The following is a 21,153-nucleotide window of genomic DNA, read 5'->3' as shown; positions in this document are numbered from 1 at the left end:
CTCTTACCATGATACGACATGCTGTGTTTTTTCTATGTATGGCCACTAAAAATTTGTAAGTTGAAATTCTAACTCAGAAGGCAATAATATTAAGAAATCAAGTAATTACATCTTAAGAAAATGGTTATGAATGAGATTAATGCACTATAAGAGAGATTTTGTAGAACCCATCTTTCCCTTCTATGAAGTTAGAGTAAATACAGAACAAAACAAACAAACAAACCCAACAAACTATCTATTTGAGTTGGAACGCAAACTCCAACAGTCACTGAATTTGTTTTTGTCTTGGACATACCAGTCTTCAGAAATGTCAAATATATTCTCATAAGTTTAAATTACTCAGTCAATGATATTATGTCATAATAACCCATTTAGAATGAAACACTGAGACTATGGCAAAGTCAGATGCTATAACAAAGGCAGAATGTTCAAACCCTGGTCTTAAGTTGGGACTTCTGTCCGTATACTATTGTTAACTTTAATTAAGATATAATTTTAGACCTTATCTGATGTTCATTTTTTTTGGTAATTTTAATAGTTCTGGAATTTTTTTCATTAAAAATTCCTTTTGACATTATTATGAGAGGTGATTACAGAGTGGTCACAGTTTAACACAGCAGGTAAAGAGAATATTTCCTTTGGGACAATGTCACCCCTTCCCTCGCTCTCTCTGTTTTTCCCTCCCATTCTCACCCTTAAGTTGCATAGCTAATTTTCAACATGTTGTCTAATGAGTACCACTGTTGCATTTGCTTACACTTTGTCCCTCCATTTCTGAACCCCAGTACTCTCCCAAAGACAGAAATTATTTTTAGCCTAGGTATTAAAACTTGTCGACCATTTTCTATGGTATAGATTTTATATTCCCTACTTATAAATGTAAAATTAAGTCTTTCTGGATGTAGTTTGGGTATAGATGTCTCCTGAAGGCCCCTGTTTTAAAAGCTTGGACTTTGAATGGGTATATTAGGAGACATTGGGACCTAACTGGAAGTCATTTGGTTTACTAGGGTTGTACCCTTGAAGTGTTTAATTAAATCCTAGCCTCTTTTTGTTCCTCTTTCTCTTTGGAATTCTGGCTAGGGGGTAAGTAGGATTTTATGGATGCATTTTACTTGTGTCATGGTGTATTTACCTTGTCACAGCCCCCAAAGCAACAAGTCCCACAAGTCACAGATTGAAGTCATTAGCACTATTAGCCAAAATAGACCCATTCTCTTAGAGTTATGTCATGTATTTGTGTGATGAAAAACTGCCCAATACATCCAAGAATTATGTGACATAGCCTTTTTATTGATTTACATTTACTGACATTCCATAGTTCATACCTAGAAATGCTAATTTGTTGACTTTAAGAAAATATGTACTTATATATTTTATCAATTGTGCTCATGTATTTTGATAGACAAGACAACAATTAAATAGTTTTGAAATAATAATTATGAATTTATCTTCAATAGAAATTGTGTTGTTGCTTTTATCTTTTTTTGAAATCTAAAAATACAGTTAAGCAAGGCAGAATCTATTTTCCTAACAAAGAAAAACCACAAACTGATACATGAAAAATACCTTACCAAAACATATTAATAGTATCTGGCACTGCAAAATGATATAACTCCCAGAGACACAGCTTCCTTTGGAACCCTACAGCAGGGAAAATTATTTTAGCTAGATAACATCCTGCTTATTGCCAGGCATTAGCTGGGAATTGCATTAATATGTATTAGCTTTGAATGAAATTGTGTTTTCTCTAGTATTTCCTTATTATCTAGATCACATACAAACATCTGTACTTTTTCAATGTTTTTCATGAGCCAGCTACTCTTTCCTACCAAACATTCATCATATGAGTTTTTTGGCATTTCCCCAGACCATAACGCCTCTTTTCTCATAAAATAAGCCATGTTCATTGCTAACATGATAGCTTTTCTTACTCTTCATTGTCTTTTCCTATATTATCTGACACTATTGTTTTACAACGTAACTACATCCTTTGCATTCTTTATGCATCATTCTATCATCTAGCTTCCTTACGAAGCTTCCATTTTCCTTCATGAGACTTTAAAAAAATTGTGCATCCCATTTAAGTTTTATCTTATTTTTTTAAATATATTTAACTATGTATTGGGCTCTGATTTAAGGTTTAAGTTCCATGGTTTTTAAAAAAATATGCCGTATTCATTTGAGTATTTTATAGGCTTTAGCAAAATGTAGAACCATGTGGACTGGTTGATTTTGAGAAGAGGTATTAGGTTATAAAAAGCACATTCACATTGATCTTTATCTTGCCACATAACCTCACCTTCATCTTCCAACTTTTCAGTGATGTCTATGGAACTTCTGTGATCAATAATAATTAATAAACGATAGGTTTGGTGCTTCTTCATTTAAGGGAATTGTTCATTATACCTTGCACATAATTTTGATGTGATTTTTCAAATGTAATGATAATGTAGTTCTGCAGGTTTCTTTTTTAAAATTTTTTTTTAAATTTTTATTCTGAAAATACTATACAGAGGTGTTACAATTACATGGGCAAGGTAATGAGTACATTTCTTATCAAGCATTGTTGCCTCGTTCTTTGTTTCCCCTTCCCATCCCTCCCCATCTCCCCCCACCACCTGTCTCCACCACCCCGGCCAAAGTTGTAAAGTTCATTTTGGTTTCTTATTTCAAAGTATTCTGTATATCAATTCTCACCCATCTCAACCATTGACCCTCAGATTCAAACTCGGTGCCATTTTACATATTTTGCATATTTTTATTTAAGTGAACACAGGAATAGTGTTAAGCTAAGTCAAAGTTTTACAATTTAAACATTTATAAGAACAATTAATCTATTATAAATGATTCTTCAGTATCAAACTTTGTTATTTCCTATGTATTATCACACTGTGTAATAAAGAAAATAGTAGTTTTGCATTACATATTTTTTTTGATGTAGCAAAATTCAGTTTGCAAGAGTGAAAGGAGATAGCTATGGGAAGATAGTGTTTAGGCCAAAGTTTAATGTTCCTTACATACTCTGCTAACTAAGACCAATGGGACATTTCTTATATTACTGCTTTCTTCTAAACTTTTAAGATTTGCACGAACAAAGACATTCCACAAATTACAGGCAATTTATATAATGGTGTTAGTGTTTTTGCAATGTAAGTAAGCAGTGTTAAAATGTGTTATCGTCCTCATTATGGCAATTTAATGTATTAGTTTGTAGCATATGGCATGTGAGCCTCATGATAGGAGAATGAGCTTGGGCTTTTATTCCATTTACCAATAGGTGCCAGCATCCATTCAGTTCCCTCCAGGCATAGTAATTGTTCACAGAACAGCAGGCTGTGAATCTACACTCGTAGCAATGTCTGAGAAATTGAGTTCATCGGACATTTTTCTCTCAAGCCTTTATTACACGATGTATTTTACATTGGTGGGTTGATTTTTATGCAATTTAATACTCTTGCTGTGAGCATCATCTTTGAGAACTTATGATCTCTCAGTTCATTCTTCATTCAATAATGTGTTTATGTGTTCTGTATACAACTTTATTTTGATACCAACTATTCTGTCAAATGTTCCAAAATGGATCGATTCATAGACACTGAGCCAAATAAATCAGCCCTCAGAAATACACCATCAATTCCATCATATAAAATGAGAATATGAAGCACTGTATTTCAGTGAAAAAATTGCTGTTGACACTAAAATATATATTATTAATGTATGAATCCTCTTACTTTGATAAGTATCCTTTCTAACTGCCTCTCTCTCAGGATAATGATTAGCATAATAGAATTTAAGTTCTGTTAGAATTCTGAGCTATAAAAGAAATGATAGAATGTGTACTCGGTGCTCCATTTAGGGCAAGACATCATATAAGACATCTCAGACCTGAAAAAGATAGCATTAACCTATTAAAACGTTTCAAGAGAAAAAAGGGAGATTTTTTTTAGATGAATAAAGAACTCCATATATGTAATCCTCAATTATAGTATTATTTTAGACATATTACTGTAGACATGTTACCTATCAAAATAAATTCCTAATCAGATAATTACATTGCACAGGTTTGCTTTATCGTAAACAGCAAAAATCAACTGTAAAGCTTAGGCAGAAAATATATACTTACATTTTGGAAGGGTGTTAGTTCTCAGAAACTAGGGAAGGATTGGAGAACCAATATCAGATGGTTGGTAGAAATGATGCTGAACTGCGGAGGTAAAACCAGGTTCCACCCAAGGAAGGCAGCACACAGTCAGCAGTGTCTCCGGTACATTTACCTTTCCTGAATGAGTATTCCTGCACCAGATTGATGACAGAATTCCTTAAAAAAAAAAAACCTCAGAGGTGTAGGATAGGACAGTGCTACAAACTCTCTTTCCTCTTTGAAGTCACGTGTTCTACAAAAAACGGTTCACACAAGTGATTAACTAAGTACAAATTAGTTGCTCATACCTAACCACCAAGTGATTGTTGAAAATAATATCTTATTTTTAAAATCTTGCTTCTTTTATGAAAGGCAAGACATGTTTATAAAGACAACCTACAAAGAAAATCTTGTGTTCTATGTGCTAAATTATCAATCATTTAATTATCTGCCTTCTTATAGTTGATAACAATCTTATTCAACACTTTTTAAACCAATAAGACTAAACAGTTTATAGTAGATATTAGTCTCTGCACTTTAGAGATAGTATAAACATTTAAAACATTTGATTCACATGCCTAATTAAACCTTAGATCTTTGACCAAATTCTAAAGTTCTTTCTACTATATTTAAGTTGTGGATATATTTCTGCATTTTTTTCCCTGCTCTTCTTGCTTCACCTATGTAAGTTTTTGAGAAAGTGAGATGTATTAGGGAACTGGAAGGAAACAGAAGCAAGAATTTGCATATGTAGTTATAAGAGGGAGTTTACTGGATTGGATTACACAGAGACTGGTCTTCCTATGATGGTGGTGTACAGGCTCAGAACTGAGGAAAGCGGGACCACTCAGTCTAAGACAATGTAAACCATAGAGCAAGGGTAATAATTCACCTCAATTCAGGAAAGTATGTACAGAGGAAGTTTAAATACTACCTTAGAGAGATGCTGGTACAAGTTTACAGTCAATGTTAGAAGAACCTCTAGTCTGATGTCCATGTTTGATGGCAGCAATGAAAGGATGAGCTGTCAAAAACAGCAGATTGTCTATGCCTGGGAACTGCCTTCTACCACTAGAGCCTCCAGAATATTAAACAGTAAAAGAGACAGTCAACTCCCTCAATCAGTTCACTCACAGGCATGGATAGTATAACTGGAAATACTCTCCCAGATAAAGACAGAAATATATTTCACCAGTTTTTCAAGTACATCTCCAAGTTGCCAATCAACTTCCTAGTTTGTATGTTTCAATTATTTTAAATTTTTGACCATGAATCATACTCAGAAACAATGAAGAATGAATTATTGGATCTGGGGTAAGGATTCATTTTGTATAAATTATGTTTTGATGAAAGTATAAAATTGGTTAAGGAAAGGTGTATTATATTAGCCACCCCACTTTGGTAAATCTCTATATTCTATACCTTTTACTTATTTTCATTCATTTTATAGTGATGAAAATGAATTAGCCAAATTTACTCTTCATTTTCCAAAATAATACTTGTACAAAATAAATTCCAAATTAGTTATTGAGCATGATTTTTAAAATAAAACTAGTAAAGACTTGTACTGACTACAAATTTAGCTTTACTGTTTGTAAGCTTAGAGAAGTTTGCCACTTTATAATCAATGACCTATAACACAGTCATATAGGCAGTTCATTTAGTAAAGAAGTAGATACCAAATTGTCTATCAATGAACGTGAATTCTATGTTACAACATTTTTTTACAAAATTACACAGGAAAATAAATGAATAATCATTAACAAAGACTCAAGATTTTAAATTCATTCTCTCATGATATTCATTCAATGTACCATAAGTACTATTTGTACGATCAGATTGATTAAAATTCTTTTGCAGCCATATATTTTCATATTTTCTTTCTTTAACATAATAGTTATCAGAAATGGAAGAAACATCTTTCTTGTGCAAATATATTATAAACTGGCTAAACTGTCATGTGTAAAATTAGAGAAAACTGTTATATAAAAACCATGTGTTATTTTTATACTGTACCATGTGATTTTGTTGTTGCTTTGTATGTTCCTCTCCCACGGTATAACCCCTATTTTCACTGTATTTGATTCTGGTGCCCTGCATCTTGTATATACACTTCTCTAATTCGGGGAGGGGAAAGGAAAAAACAAAATGCTTAAAGAAGGATACAGGCTGACCCATTGTAACAATGTGATATACAAAACACTATGTTGAAAATGAACTTTACAACTTCGGTGGGGGAAAGGGGGGTAGTTGTGGAGGTGGGAGGGAAAGAATGTAAGGGAAAAATAATGGAAGAGGCAACAATGTTACATAGGAAATGTACTCTTTACCTTGCTCATGTAACTGTAACCCCTCTGTACAGCATTTTTACAATAAAAACATATTTTAAAAAGACGTGTTATAAAAATTCAGTTGAATGTTTCAAATTCAAAATAATTTTTGCTCTGAGCCCTTTTTGCTCGCTCATATCTGTAATATTATGCTACTCAGTATGCTGAGATCTGAGAATGTAGTTCCAAGCCAGCTCCGGGAAACAAAGTCTGTGAGATAGATTTCCAACTAACCATCAAAAAGCCAGAAGTAGAGCTGTGACTCAAGTGGTAGAATGTGAGCCTTCAGCATAAAAGCAAATGCATAACTCTTAAAACAAAGGCATAGCACAATGTCTAGGGACACTGAGTTTAAATACCAGTAAAGGAACAAAGAAAATAATTTTAATTATCAGATAATTTACAATAAACTGTCCTCTATAATCACCTAATATTGTAAAGGTTCCTTTGTCTCAGTCATGTTCATGGGGATCTTCAAATAACATACTTTGAGAGATACATTTTGCATCACTTGGAAAATACAAAGCTACTATCAAAATTATCATATACTCGTTGGGGGTGGGGGGTGGGAGGTGGGGTGGGAGGAGTGTAGCTGAGAAGGTCAGAGGGAAAGGATGGTAGGGGAAAAACAAAGGAGGAGGCAACAATGCTGGATAAGAAATATACTCATTACCTTGCTCATGTAACTGTAATCCCTTTGTACAGTATTTTCACAATAAAATTTTTTTTAAAAAATGTAGTATTGAGCCGGGCGCCAGTGGCTCATGCCTGTAATCCTAGCTGCTAAGGAGGTTGAGATCTGAGGATCACAGTTGTAAGCTCGCCCTGGCAGGAAAGTCCATGAGACTATTATCTACAATAAAACAGTAGAAAACCGGAAGTGGCGCTGTGATTCAAGCAGTAGAGCCCTCGCCTTGAGCTGCAGAGCTGAGGGATAGTGCCCAAGCCCAGAGTTTCAAGTCTCATGACTGACATAAATAACTGAATGAATAAATAAATAAATAAATATAAAAACAAATTAATTAATAAAATGTATTAACTAGTACTTCACTGGGATTATTATAAGCAAAAATCACCCACCTTATTATATTTATTAGGCATAAATTAATTATTCTAAATATTGTTCAAACTTATTACTTTATGAGTTTAAAGCTTAAAAAGAGACAACATGCATGGCATATTAAAAATCTTGTCTGGTACATAAAACACTATCACATTAAGAAGAAAACAAAAACCATTATTCCATGACAGTATTTTTATATACTACATTTTTGTCAAAATCAATTAGCAAACTGAGTACATTAAATAAAATGTTTATACCAAATTTCTCATTACAGAAGGGATAATGTGTAACTAAGATAATAAAACAGATTTAATTACTATTTCAATTATTCTTAGGCTTCAAATAATAACTCTTCTTCCAAATTTCTCATCAAGATCATTTCCTATCCTTTTTAAAAAAAATATTATTGTCAAGGTGATGTTCAGAGGGATTACAGTTACATAAGTAAGGCAGTGAATACATTTCTTGTAGAACTTGTTACTCCTTCATTTTTCTCCCATTTCCCTCCCTTCAATAACCCCCAAGTTGTACAGATTATTTCAAACAAATTGTTTTCTGAGTATCGCTGTTGCATTGGTTCCCCCTTTGTCTAATCATTTTGTTGTTCCCCTTCCCTTCTCTAATTCAGATAAATGTATATACAATACCCAGGGTACCAAAATCAAACACATTGACAATTATGCAAGACACAGTACATAGAGTTGTTGTGATATTTCACAGATACTTTTTTTCCCTAATATGAGGTGGCTATAATGCATTATCTTCTGCCAAAGGAGATGAGGGAGGCTGGTGAATGTCTTCCAGATAAGTCAAAGAGAATTGGAAAGAATGAAAAACAGTCTCCTTAGGTTCTGTTTCTGCAGATGCTATAAAACAGCTGGGAAGAAAAAGAATTGTGAACTCCTGAATGTCAATAAATACTATTTACAGCACTATCTGCTTATGAGGGTACTGAAACATGTATGGGTCAATTGCTTGGAAATATAAATGAAAAGGAAAATTATTATTTAACTTTTTCCCTGTGTTTTTGTCCCTGAGTATCATTGCTGTATACTCAGATTTTCATATATAAAGAAGGAAGCAGCATAATATATTCTTTCCAACTTCATTCCATATCTAAAAAAACTTTGTATTGTCTACTACTATATCACTTTTCTAAATTTTCTTCCTGTGGTATCTAGTAGGATGCATGGCAAATTATTAACATAATGAAAGATATTAAACTAAACTGAACTTATTGTCTTCGCTAAATAAAGTTCTTTGTAACATGGATGTCCAGAGCTGAGTAAATGATACCCAGAACATGGTGTTATAGAACATACTTGTTCTATAAGCAATACTTATTTTCATATTTAAATTTCATTGTATTTGAGGTACCAAGTAACTCATATTATCATAGAATAATTTCCATAATTATTTTGCAAGTTTTGCCTTCATCTTGTTTACCACTCTGAATTTAATCATTCATGATGTCCTTTTTATCCATTATTTATTTTATCTTGTTTCTGCTCATTATTTTACTATGTGAATGCAGAGACTCAAATATTAAGTTAAAAATCATAAAAGATGCTATCTAGCTTGAGTTTCTACAAAATAGTGTCATTGAATAATGAAAAAACTATAAAATTACCTTGTGATTTTCACTATTTGTCTCTTTAGAGAGCCATAATATCAGAAATTCTTGCCAGCATTTTCTTAGGAGAATTTCAAGTATTAATGCAGAAGCAATGCAAAACAAAATTCCTTGTGTCTGATTGTGTTTCTGTAATGCAAAGAAACAACAACCAGGAATCATCCTCATGCAAAATATCTAACTGCAACTCTGAACCATTCACAAGTACTCCTTACTGTGTTAGTGTCACAATTAGTGTCCTATTCTGCCAACTGGCCCTCAAACTCCCTGGGTCTGGGACTTGAAGTTTTCTTTACAGTCTGCTTCTGGATAGCTGTCTCTGTCTAAATTTCTGGTGATGCTTAAACTGAACCCATAACCCATCAATCCTAGTTCAAACTGGGAAGAGGAAGAAATGATGATAAAAATTTCAAAATCCCTTTAAGGGAATTATCTTAATAAGTTTTCTCTGTGCATGAGAATCCTTAAATGAGTCATGTATTCACACTCTTTACTTAAGGTTGGATTAGGAGTGTTGAGCTGGTTGTTGAGCTGGGTTTGGTTCGTGTACCTACGAATACCTATTTTCTTGAGAAGTAGTCTGCAGAAAGGAACACAAACCCGATGCCACTTTTTTTTTCTTACGTGTTTTTTCATGTCCCTGGAAATGCTGTGTTGAATTTCACATGGCTATTACAGGAACATCTGGAATACCAGATGCGAGCAGACACATTAAGGGGCATTTAATCTATACATCTAAGCATGAGTCAAGTTAATCAGGAATCTCATTTCACTTCTGAAAATGAGTTAGATAAGCCAAGGCAATAGTAAGCATCTCCACATTCTAGATGACAAAAGACTTATAAAGAGGCCATATGGTGCTCAAGACAAAGAAATTGTGTGAATGTGAGTTTATGAATATGTGCACATGTGTTCCTGCATACAGAAATTCAACTCCATTCACAAATCATACATTTCCCTCAAAAGAAAAGTGTATAAAATTTTACCCTGTTTACAGTAACAGCTATGAATATGACATGTTCTAAGAAATGAATTATTATGTGACTTTTCCTTCATGGAAACCTTATAAAATATGCTAACACTAACTAAGAGAGTTATAACAGTAGATAATATAATTTCATGGGCCCACTGTTTCATATATGATATAACATTGATTGTAGTATTATTATGCAGTATTGAACTACAATTATAGTAATGAATATGGATCAAATATAAAGATTTTGGTATGATTGTAGCAGTATACCTAATATTTAATAATTTTATATTATTGATTCCTTAATTGTTTAACAATTCTAGTGACTATAATAAATAGTTATATAAGCATTATATATAATTTAGAGAAATGGATATATTATGAAAATATGATTGTCCTCCAATAACTTTACAAAGCTATAATTTAGAAGGATTATTTCAATTTGAATATTTTTCATACTGGACTTATTGAGAAATTGAACAATGGAATTATATTGAATTCTGATTACTATGGAAACCAAACTGAATGTTTGCATTACATGGTAATTCACTATTTATTAATATTATCAAACAGAATATTTTATAAAGATCTACAATCTTAGTACTTCCTGTATTGTTCAGACCAGAAAGATGAATAGGAGCTTGCATTCCGAGCACTTCCAATATAATAAGATTAAATCAGTTTTGTTTTTCGTTTAGGGAGTACCCTGGGGTTGAACTAAGGGTTTGTGTACAATTCCTGAACTTTAAAATAAAATTTGTTCAAGGCTAGCACACAACCAATTGTCACACAGTTCTATTTATAATTAATTAGGGATTAGAGTTACATGGACATTTCTGCTTGGGTTGACTTCTGTTTTCCTCAGCTCTCAGCCTTGTGAGTAGCTACAGTTCTCATCAGGAGTCATTGGCACCTGACTACAACACAGTGGAATAAAGGTTGCAAATTTGAAGGAATTTGGAGGGCAACAAATAGAAATATTGTTTTCTAGAAAAAAATATTTGAGCTAAAGATAGGAAGGTAAATCATATAATTGATGATAAATATATACATTATTTAATAATGACCAATGCCAGAATAAAGATTTGCATTTTTATTGTACATAACAGGTAAGTACAATTTTGACTCGTACTTTAGAGAACGGACAACACATTATATTATAAAATAATTTTAAACATAGTCTATTTTCATTAAAAACTTTGTTACAAAGTTTAGAGATAAATGTCTAAATTCAAATGAAGTTCCTATGTGTTTCATATTTATGAAATTGAAAGGACAATTTTATAGATATTTATATTTCTATATCCTCTGTCATTATTAGAATTTCTAAAGATGATTTTAAATTCTACAATTTAGAAATTTATCTGAAATGTGGAGAATTGAGGCCTAACTTCTATTAATTGATGATATCTAATATTAACATACTCTATAGGCATTAGTAAAAAGAATTTAAAAATCACAATTCCACACAGATGCAAAAATATGTATCTCATACCACAGTACTCAGCTAAGTTTCATGAATTATAAATTGGGTTTTTGCAAGAACCTCATTTCAGAATTTAGTGATTAATAATTGATAAGTCTATAAAACAGATATATTGCACACTACTAGGGGGACTGTATAAAGCTTGCTTGAAAACTTAATTTAATGTAAACAACTGCTTTTTTCAGATAGCAATCAACAACTCTTTTTCTTTCCATAGAAAATATTTTGAAACCAAATTTTTTTATACTTTCTTGCTTCTCAATTAAATGTATCATGGATATAGCTAAGAAAAAATCTTTCAAATTTTAAAGATCTCATGTTTAGCAACTGGATATAGATTGATGTAAATAGAACACATGGAGAATTTATGGTAGCAAGCCAATCAGCGGGTTAGAAGCTCATCATAAAATCATGAGACAGTATTAAAGACATTGTCCTTTAAATATAAAATTTTCATCTCATAAACATGGGGACAATTTTGTATTATGTATCTTAAAAGAGTCAACAATTTTTCAGGATTTCTCTACAAAGAAATGTTAAATGTTTGAAGATATGAAAACAAAACAATAGTTTGAGTAGAACTCAAGGTATGCTCATGTTAAAGAATTGTATGATAGGTACTCTAAGTACATGTATTTTTAATGCAATAATTAAAATAAAATAAAGGTGGGATGGTTTTATGAAGTGTTCCCATTCTTATGGCAGGAGAAAATATTAGGCATGTGTGAGATGTAAGGTACGAATTATTTCCCTTTTGTCATGTCCTTGTATATTATATACATAATACTGCTATTGCACAAATAATAAAGTAAAATATAAATGAAAAAGTTTACCCAATATCAGATTAATTTGAAGAAAATGAAGCATAACAATTAAAAGATTTAGGAAAATGACTATAAGAAGGTCTAAAGAGATTTTGCAAAAAATAAGAATATGGTAGATTTTCCTAATCACTGTACCCTATCATTGGAAGGAAGTTTACTTACCTATATACCCAGTCAGATACAGTTAAGTTAAATTTTCATTTCTCTCTTGCTGTATGTTTGTCTGCGTGATCGGATATCTATCATTCCATTCTGAAATTTACATATTCAAACTGATTTCACTGTGATGTAAAATTGTTGGTATATGTGAAAATTATGAAACATAATAATAAATAAATTTTAAAACATTATTTCAATATAGGGAATGTGTGGCTATTTTCTACCACATTTGCTTTCTGTCCTGTTGAGTGGGGGGGGATGAGTTCAAGCACACCAATTGGTTTTAGTTTTAATTAATTTCCACATTGGTTTTAATTTTTTATCTCATTCAGTTTGCAATATACTTATTTTTTATATAACAATGTAGCTTGTAGTATGCTTTTCTTTCAAATATTTTTCTATACCTTTCTTTTGTGCTTGTCTGCCTGCTTGCTTTCCTTTCTTCCTTCTTTCCTTTTCTTTCCTTCCTTCCTTTCTTTCCTTCCTCCTTTTCTTTCCTTCCTTCCATTCTGTCTTCCTTCCTTTATTCCTTCCTTTATTTTATGACATTATTAAGATTTTAACCCAAGGCTTTGGAGTTGTTAGGCTGACATTCTATCAACTGAGCCACACATCTACTTCTAGATTTCTGCTGGTTAATTGGAAATACATATCTTGAGGTTTTGTCTGTCAGGGATGGCTTTGAACTTCAGTCTCAGATTTCAGACTCCTGTTTTGTGAGGATTTTAAATGTAAACCACTGGGACCTGGCTCTGTTTTCTTCTTTTTGTTTCGTTTTTTCCCCCCCATTTTCCTCTGATTTTGTGTCCTCCTACTAGCTTCCCTCTAGTTTTGAAATTAAATTTTATTGTGAAAATACTGTACAGAGGGGTTACAGTTACATGAGCAAAGAAATGAGTACTTTTTTATTGTGAAAATACCGTGCAGAGAAATGAGTACATTTCTTAACAAGCATTGTTGCCTACTCCTTTGTTTCCCCTTACATCCCTGCCCTCTCGTCCCCTCCCCCCTGCCTAAATTGTAAAGTTCATTTTTCAACATAGTGTCTTGTACATCTCATTGTTGCAATGCGTCCACCTGTATCCCTATTTAAACAATTTGGTTTTTTCCCTTCCCCTTCCCAAATTATACCAACATCAAATATAGTGAAGACAGGGGTTATACCGTGGGGAAGGGCCTTATAAAGCAACAAAAAAAATCACATAATACCTTATAAATATGTTAGAAACAATAGCAAGGAAGAAAAAACAAATCAACAAACCAACCAACAAAAAACACTTGTGTCCTTGTCTTGGGGTTCATTTCTCTTAACATCATCTTATCTGACCTTTTCTGCTTGCTCCAAACATATAGTAGTTATTGTGAATAAGGGAAACCATGGGACCTATGTTTCTTTGGGCCTGGCTTACTTCACTTAATACAATTTTTTCCAAGTCCTTCCCTTTCCTAACAAATGGAGCGATGCCATTCTTTCTGTTGGAGGCACAGAATTCTATTGTGTGTGTGTGTGTGTGTGTGTGTGTGTGTGTGTATATATATATATATATATATATATATATATATATCACATTTTCTTGATCCATTCATCCACTGAGGGGATGTTGCCAGAAGGGAATCCTACTGCATTGTTGGTCGGAGTGTAAACTTGTTCAACCACTTTGGAAAGTAGTATGGAACTTCCTCAAAAGACTCCACATAGAGCTCCCCTATGACCCAGAAATACCACTTTTGGACATTTACCCAAATTATCACAAACAAAACCATACTAAATCTACCAGCACAACTCACTTTCCTCTTATGTGCACATGTGTACACCATATGTGGGTTCAAGAACATAGAGTCATCTAAAAACAATGTGACAAATTAAGAAGAGATTTCTTTAGTCCTGTTTACTTTGTTACATCTCCTTGCATTTTGAACTTAACATCCTGATATCAAGGAGACCATGTGCCATTTGTTTCTCTGATATTGGCTTATTTTGCTCAACGTGATTTGTTCTAGTTCCATCCATTTCTTTGCAAATACCATTATTTTGTCCTTTCTAATGGCTGCATAATATTCCATTGTATATAGGTACCCTGATTTCTTGATCCATTCATCTATAGTGGGCCATCTGTGTCGTTTCCATATCTTGGCAACTGTGAACAGTGAAGCAATGAACATGGAAGTGCAGGATAAATGCCTAGGAGTGATACAGCTGGTTTGTAGGGAAGGTCTATGTTTAGTTTTCTGAGGAATCTCTGCACTGCTTTCCAAAGTGGTTGTATTAGTATACATTTCCACCAGGAATGCAGTAGGGCTCGTCTTTCTCCGTATCCCTGCCAGCATTTGCCATTTTCTGAATTTAGGATATAGGCCATTCTGACTGGGGTAAGATGGTACCTCAGGGTTCGTTTCATTTCTTCTATGAACATTCTCATGTGTTTCTTTGGAATTTTTATCTCTTCCTCTGAGAAGTCTCTCTTTAGCTCCCGTGCCCATTTAATGATTGGTTTGTTAGATTTGAGAGGGATTAATTTCTTGCATTCTCTTCATATAATGGATATTAGGCTTTTATCTGATATATCGCTGGTAAATATCTTCACCCAATTGCTTGACTGTCTTTCTAGTTTGGTGGCTATAGATTTTTTTTTATGATTCTTTTTTTTATTGTGAAAATACTGTACAGAGGGGTTACAATTACATGGACAAGATAATGAGTACATTTCTTGTTTGTTTTTTTTTTTAATCTTATTTATTTTTTTGGGGGGGGGGGTCTGGTCGTGCGGCCTGAACTCTGGGCCTGAGTGCTGTCCCTCAGCTCTTCAGCTCAAGGCTAGCCCTCTACCACTTGAGCCACAGTGCCACTTCCGGCTTTTTTCTTTTTGCTTATGTGGTGCTGAGGAATCGAACACAAGGCCTCATGCATGCAAGGCAAGCGATCTACCACTGAGCCACCTTGCCAGCCCCATGAGTATATTTCTTATAAGCATTGTAACCTCCTCCTTTGTTTCCCCTTCCCATCCCACCCCCGCCCCTCAATCCTCCCCGCTCCCCCCCCACACCAAAATTGTAAAGTTCGTTTTCGACATAACAGCTTGTACATCTCATTGTTGCAACGAGTCCACCTGTGTCCCTATTTAAACAATTTGTATTTTCCCCTTCCCCTCCACAAATTATACCGACATCAAATACAGTGAAAGTAGGGGTTATACTATGGGGGGAGGGACATAAAATGCAACAAAGAAATAATCTTATAAATGTGTTAGAAACAATCATATAAAAGAAAAAAAAAACATTTGAGTACATATCTTAGGGTTCATTTCCCTAACATCAACTTATCTGACCTTTTCTGCTTGACTCAGACATATACTAGATATTGCAAATAAGGGAAACCATGGGACCTATGTTTTTTTGGGCCTGGCTTACTTCACTTAATATAATTTTTTCCAAGTCTTTCCATTTCCTAACAAATGGGGCAATGTCATTCTTTCTGATGGAGGCATAGAATTCCATTGTGTATATATACCACATTTTCTTGATCCATTCATCTACTGAGGGGCATCTGGGTTGGTTCCATATCTTAGCTATGGTAAATAGTGCTGCAATAAACATAGTTGTGCTGGTAGCTTTAGTGTGGTCTTGTTTGTAAACATTTGGGTAAATGCCCAAAAGTGGGCTTGCTGGGTCATAGGGGAGCTCTATGTGAAGTCTTTTCAGGAACCTCCATACTACTTTCCAAAGTGGTTGAACAAGTTTACACTCCCACCAACAATGAAGTAAGGTTCCCTTCTGTCCACATCCCCTCCAGCATCTGTTGTTATTAGAGTTCTTGATTTTTGCCATTCTAACTGGGGTGAGGTGGTATCTCAATGTTGTTTTGATTTGCATTTCTTTTATGGCTAGGGAGGTTGAGCATTTCTTCATGTGTCTATTGGCCATTCTTATTTCCTCTTCAGAGGAGTTTCTCTTTAAGTCTTTAGCCCATTTATTTATTGGGCAGTTGTTTCTTTGAAAATTTGTTGTTGGGGGATTTAATTTTTTGAGTTCCAAGTATATTTTAGAGATGAGACCCTTGTCTGTTGTATGGCTAGTGAAGATCTTCTCCCAATCCGTAGGCTTTCTATTGATCTTGTTAGCTATGTCCTTGATAGCTATATCTTTAGTTGTGAAGAAAATTTTTTATTTTAAGGTAGTCCCATTTGTCAAATCTCTCTCCAATTTGATATGACCCTGGGACTCTGTTCAGAAGTTTCTCCCTGTGCCTGTAAGTTTAATGTCTCTCCTACTATATCCTACAGTAGTTTCAGAGTTTCAGATTTTATCTTGAGTTCTTTAATCCATTTTGATCCACTTTTAGTTTTCTGCTTGTGGCTGCCCAGAGGATTTTTCTTTCTTTATAAACTTTACCACTTCTCTAGTAAATTATGTTAGTCCTACAAGTTTCAGTACATTTAAATGTTCTGACAATCTTTTGTTGATTAGATGCTAAAATGTTGTTGAAAACATTTACATTAACTTTTATTTTTCTTTATGTGGTTTTGTAAACTTATTTTTATAAATAATTCTTGATAATCGGGCGGTAGTGGCTCATGCCTTCAATCCTAGCTACCCAGGAGGCTGAGTCTGAGGATCATGGTTGGAAGTCAGCCAGGGCAGGAAAATCCATGAGACTCTTATCTCCAATAAAGCACTAGAAAATCGGAAGTGGTGCTGTGGCTCAAGCAGTAGAGCACTTGCCTTGAGCTGAAGAGATGAGAGATAGTGCCCAAGCCCAGAGTTCAATCCCCACGACCAACAAAAAATAAAATAAAGTATTAAATAAATTTTGATAATGAGTAATATAAAAAAGTAAATGAGGGCTGGGAAGGTGGCTCAGTGGTAGAGCGCTTGCCTTGCATGCATGAGGACGTGGGTTCGATTCCTCTGCACCACATAAGCAAAAAAGAAAAAAACCGGAAGTGGCACTGTGGCTCAAGTGGTAGAGCGCTAGCCTTGAGCTGAAGAGCTGAGGGACAGCACCCAGGCCCAGAGTTCAGGCCCCACGACCGGACAAAAAAAATAATAAATAAATGAAAGTATAATTTTAAATAAATTCTTAAGAGATATTTTATAGTCTAAGGTAGCACAAACCTACAGTTTGGTGAATAGTGTAACAATGTCAATCTGTAGAGTAAAAGACATATTTGTTTGGTGACCAGTTTACAAATGTAATATTATCAACTTCCAAGAAAAGTATGAACATACTTGATAGAAAACATTTTTTAAGATTAAAATTATTATTATTTTATTTTTGTTGGTTGTGGGGCTTGAACTCTAGGCCTGAGGGCTGTCTCTCAGCTCTTCAGCTCAAGACGAGTACACTACTGCTTGAGCCACAACACCACTTCTGGTTTTCTAGTGGTTTTAGTGGAGGTAAATGTCTCATGGACTTTCCTGCCCGGGCTGGCTTTGAACCGTGATCCTCAAATCTCAGCCTCCCTAGTAGCTAGAATTACAGGTGTGAACCACTGGCGCCCGGCTAAAGATTACAGTTATTGAAATTCAGGATACTTCTGCCATGGCAAGCTTTCTGTGCACAAAAATTCCTGAGCCCTGCTTCCATTTTGAAGACTTTGGGGGAAATGAAAACAGATTCACTGGCTGCCTCCCCTCCTCACCTTGCATAATACGAACCAAGTGCTTTGTCTCTGATACAGGAGTCTCATAATTCCTGGAGCATCCTGGGGCTGCATAACAAAATGTTAGCTTGGAGATAGTGTAAAAATCTCAGACACTGCACAGCTTTTCAAATAGAAGAAGATACTGTAATTTCTTGGTGAGTCTGTATTTAAGCAATCAGTACCCTCATTCTAATGGAAACTCCTGAGAGTTCCTTCAGCAATGGAAAACTTAGAGGTGCTTCAGAAACTAGATTAAAAACGTATTCTAAGTGTGAATATTTCTCAATCATCTCATACACTCCCTAGCAATTCTCCTTAAATTTGCTATTGCCCTAAATCCTTGAAATCAAAGAAACAATTGTGGGGATGGCTGACATGGTAAAGTGTGTTCATCATTGTAAAACTGTTCCCTGAGAAATTTACCTAGAGTACAACAAATGTATTGTTACATAGCAACCTGAAACTACTACAATACTTTACAGTGAATGAAAATCTATATGAAAGTATATTAATTTGAAGAAAATCAACATTTTTTTAGTTCATGGAAGAAACGAAGGAAACCCCTTTTTCTTCCTTTTTTTTTGGTAAGAGCAAGGAAGTATTGTTATATTCACTGATATATCCTTAGCTCCTGGCAAAGCACCTAACACATAATAAAAACATAACTGACTGAAAGAAAATTTCATTAGAGTATTTTTGTGTGTGTGTAATTTTGAAGAAAGTATTTTTATAAGAAACTAAGAACATCTGGAGTGTTTATTTCTAGAGTCATTTAAATACAAAGTGAAAATTTACTGACTAGGTCTTATATTTTACTTTATAAAAACTATTTCCTGTGTAGGCAGTATTTCTTATCAAACAAATGATGTGATATACAGCTATACATAGAAAGGAAACTATATTTTGATGTACATGAAGACATATCCTGAAAACTCAAACTGTCTTCCTAACAAGAACAAACATCATCAAAGTGGGTGACCTAGGAATCGCACGAGTGTTAGAAAATAATAGTGACATGACGAGCACCCTCATTGGCACACCGATTACATGAGCCCTGAATTGTTTTCAATAAGACCCTAAAATTTTAAGTCTGATGTTAGGGCTTTGGGATGCTGTGACTATGAAATGGCACTGAAGCAGGCTTTCAATGCAAAGACATAAATTCTTTAGTTCACCAGATTGTTGAAGGAAAGCTGCCACCAAATACCAAGAATTTATAGCCCAGAGCTGGCTGAACTGATCAGAACAATGCTGAGCAGACAGCCTGAAGAAAGACCCTCTGTGAGAAGCATCTTGAGGCAACCTCACGTAAAACACCAAATATCCTTATTTTTGGAGGCCACAAAGGCAAAAACTTCCAAAAATAAAATAAAAATGGTGACTCTAAATCCAAACCTGTTGCTGCATCATTTCCAGAAAGGCAGAATCAGACCATGATGTGATCCACCACCACCCTCACTGTTCTGACGTTTCCAAGACTTATGTAATGGCTGAAGACAATTGTTTGTCCCAAGAGAGGCCTGTGGTTATTGGTCCTTTGAAATCACCTGCTAGTCTAAAAGGCCACACTGGCAAACCAGACATGAGCAAGACCACAGAATTATTAGCTACGATTAGTAGAGTAAATACTGGCATCTTACCTGCAGAAAGGAGAGAGTTAATGAATGATGGCTCAGTTCAAGAGAATCAACCAAGACATTTAGATGCTGCTAATGAGCTAGGTCAGTGCACCATTTCTCAAGTGAAAGAGAAGACACAGGACAACACGGAATCCAGGGCTCAGCCTGAAATCCTGATTTCCATATGGTGCTCTGATAACGGCCATAGGGAAGGGAATGAATCAGTTAAGCCACTCTAGCACCTAAATAAAGACCAGAGGCCAAAGGACCAGGAACAAGTTGCTGATGAATATATTATGGAAAAGCAGGGCACAATCCATCTAGGTTTGCAGCCACACAACTCTGAGTTTGAACCATCCCTTTCCGGACAGCCATGGCAGAAGAAAAGGGAACAGACTGAGCACAATGGCTTAATAGAAGCACCTCCTCAGTTTTTGTCCTCTCATCCTACTGTGGGAAAAGCGAATGTCATATCAACACGAATTGTTGAAAACCAAAATAGACTAGCCAGTGAGTCTGTGAGCCGTTCTACAAACAGTGAGATATCATCATCAAAGGATCGGCCATTACCATCCAGAGAGAGGAGACGGCTAAAGCAGTTACAGGAAGAGATGTTTCCTTCAGGCTCTTCGGTGAGGAGTGCAACTGGGCCAGGGAAACCACAGGAGGAAGGCCTTCCATCCCTACCAGATGGTTCTCTTCTGACTGCAATATTGCTCAGGAAAGAAAACTGATTCATTGTCTGAGGATGAGTTAAGTTCTTTTACAAGTTCAACAGATAAGTCAGATGGGGATTCCAGTTAAGGGAAAAGTCATACAAATGAAATGAGTGACTTGGTACAACTGATGACTCAGACCGTTAAACTGGATTCTAAAGACAGCTGTACAGATATCTTGGTACCCCTTTTTCTTTTGATTCTATAAGAGATACATAAAGCAGAGCATGGTTGAGTATGTCTTTAATTCTAAATATGCAGGAGAAATAGATAGATAGATTATTAGGACCTAAGATAACTAGATGCTGAGTGAAAAATAACTAAGCTAGTGACCTAAATAGAAACAATTCCTGAGATGGCATTTTGCTCAAATCCCATAGTGTCTAAAAAGTGCATTCAAAATTTTTCACCAGTATAAATACTTCAAGATTTGTGATAAACCATTATAAGGGCTGAATTTTACATTTGAGTTATGTTGTCAGATTTAATTTCTCAGTGACTCAATGATGACTTGTGTCAGATGAGTTAAAGGGATTTATTTCCTATTTGAAGAAATATTTTGAT

General features: G+C 34.6%; 1 pseudogene; it reads left to right on the top strand.

The window, feature by feature from the left end:
- The window catches only part of LOC122112605, a 112,897-nt pseudogene extending 92,100 nt beyond the window's left edge, over positions 1-20,797 (top strand).
- The last annotated feature ends 356 nt before the right edge of the window (positions 20,798-21,153 follow it).

This window comes from Dipodomys spectabilis, unplaced genomic scaffold, assembly GCF_019054845.1.
Source record: "Dipodomys spectabilis isolate Male_0828 unplaced genomic scaffold, ASM1905484v1 ptg000095l, whole genome shotgun sequence".
Classification (NCBI taxonomy): domain Eukaryota; kingdom Metazoa; phylum Chordata; class Mammalia; order Rodentia; family Heteromyidae; genus Dipodomys; species Dipodomys spectabilis.
The sequence above is the reverse complement of the archived record's forward strand: the minus strand, read 5'-3'. Positions and strand labels throughout refer to the sequence as shown.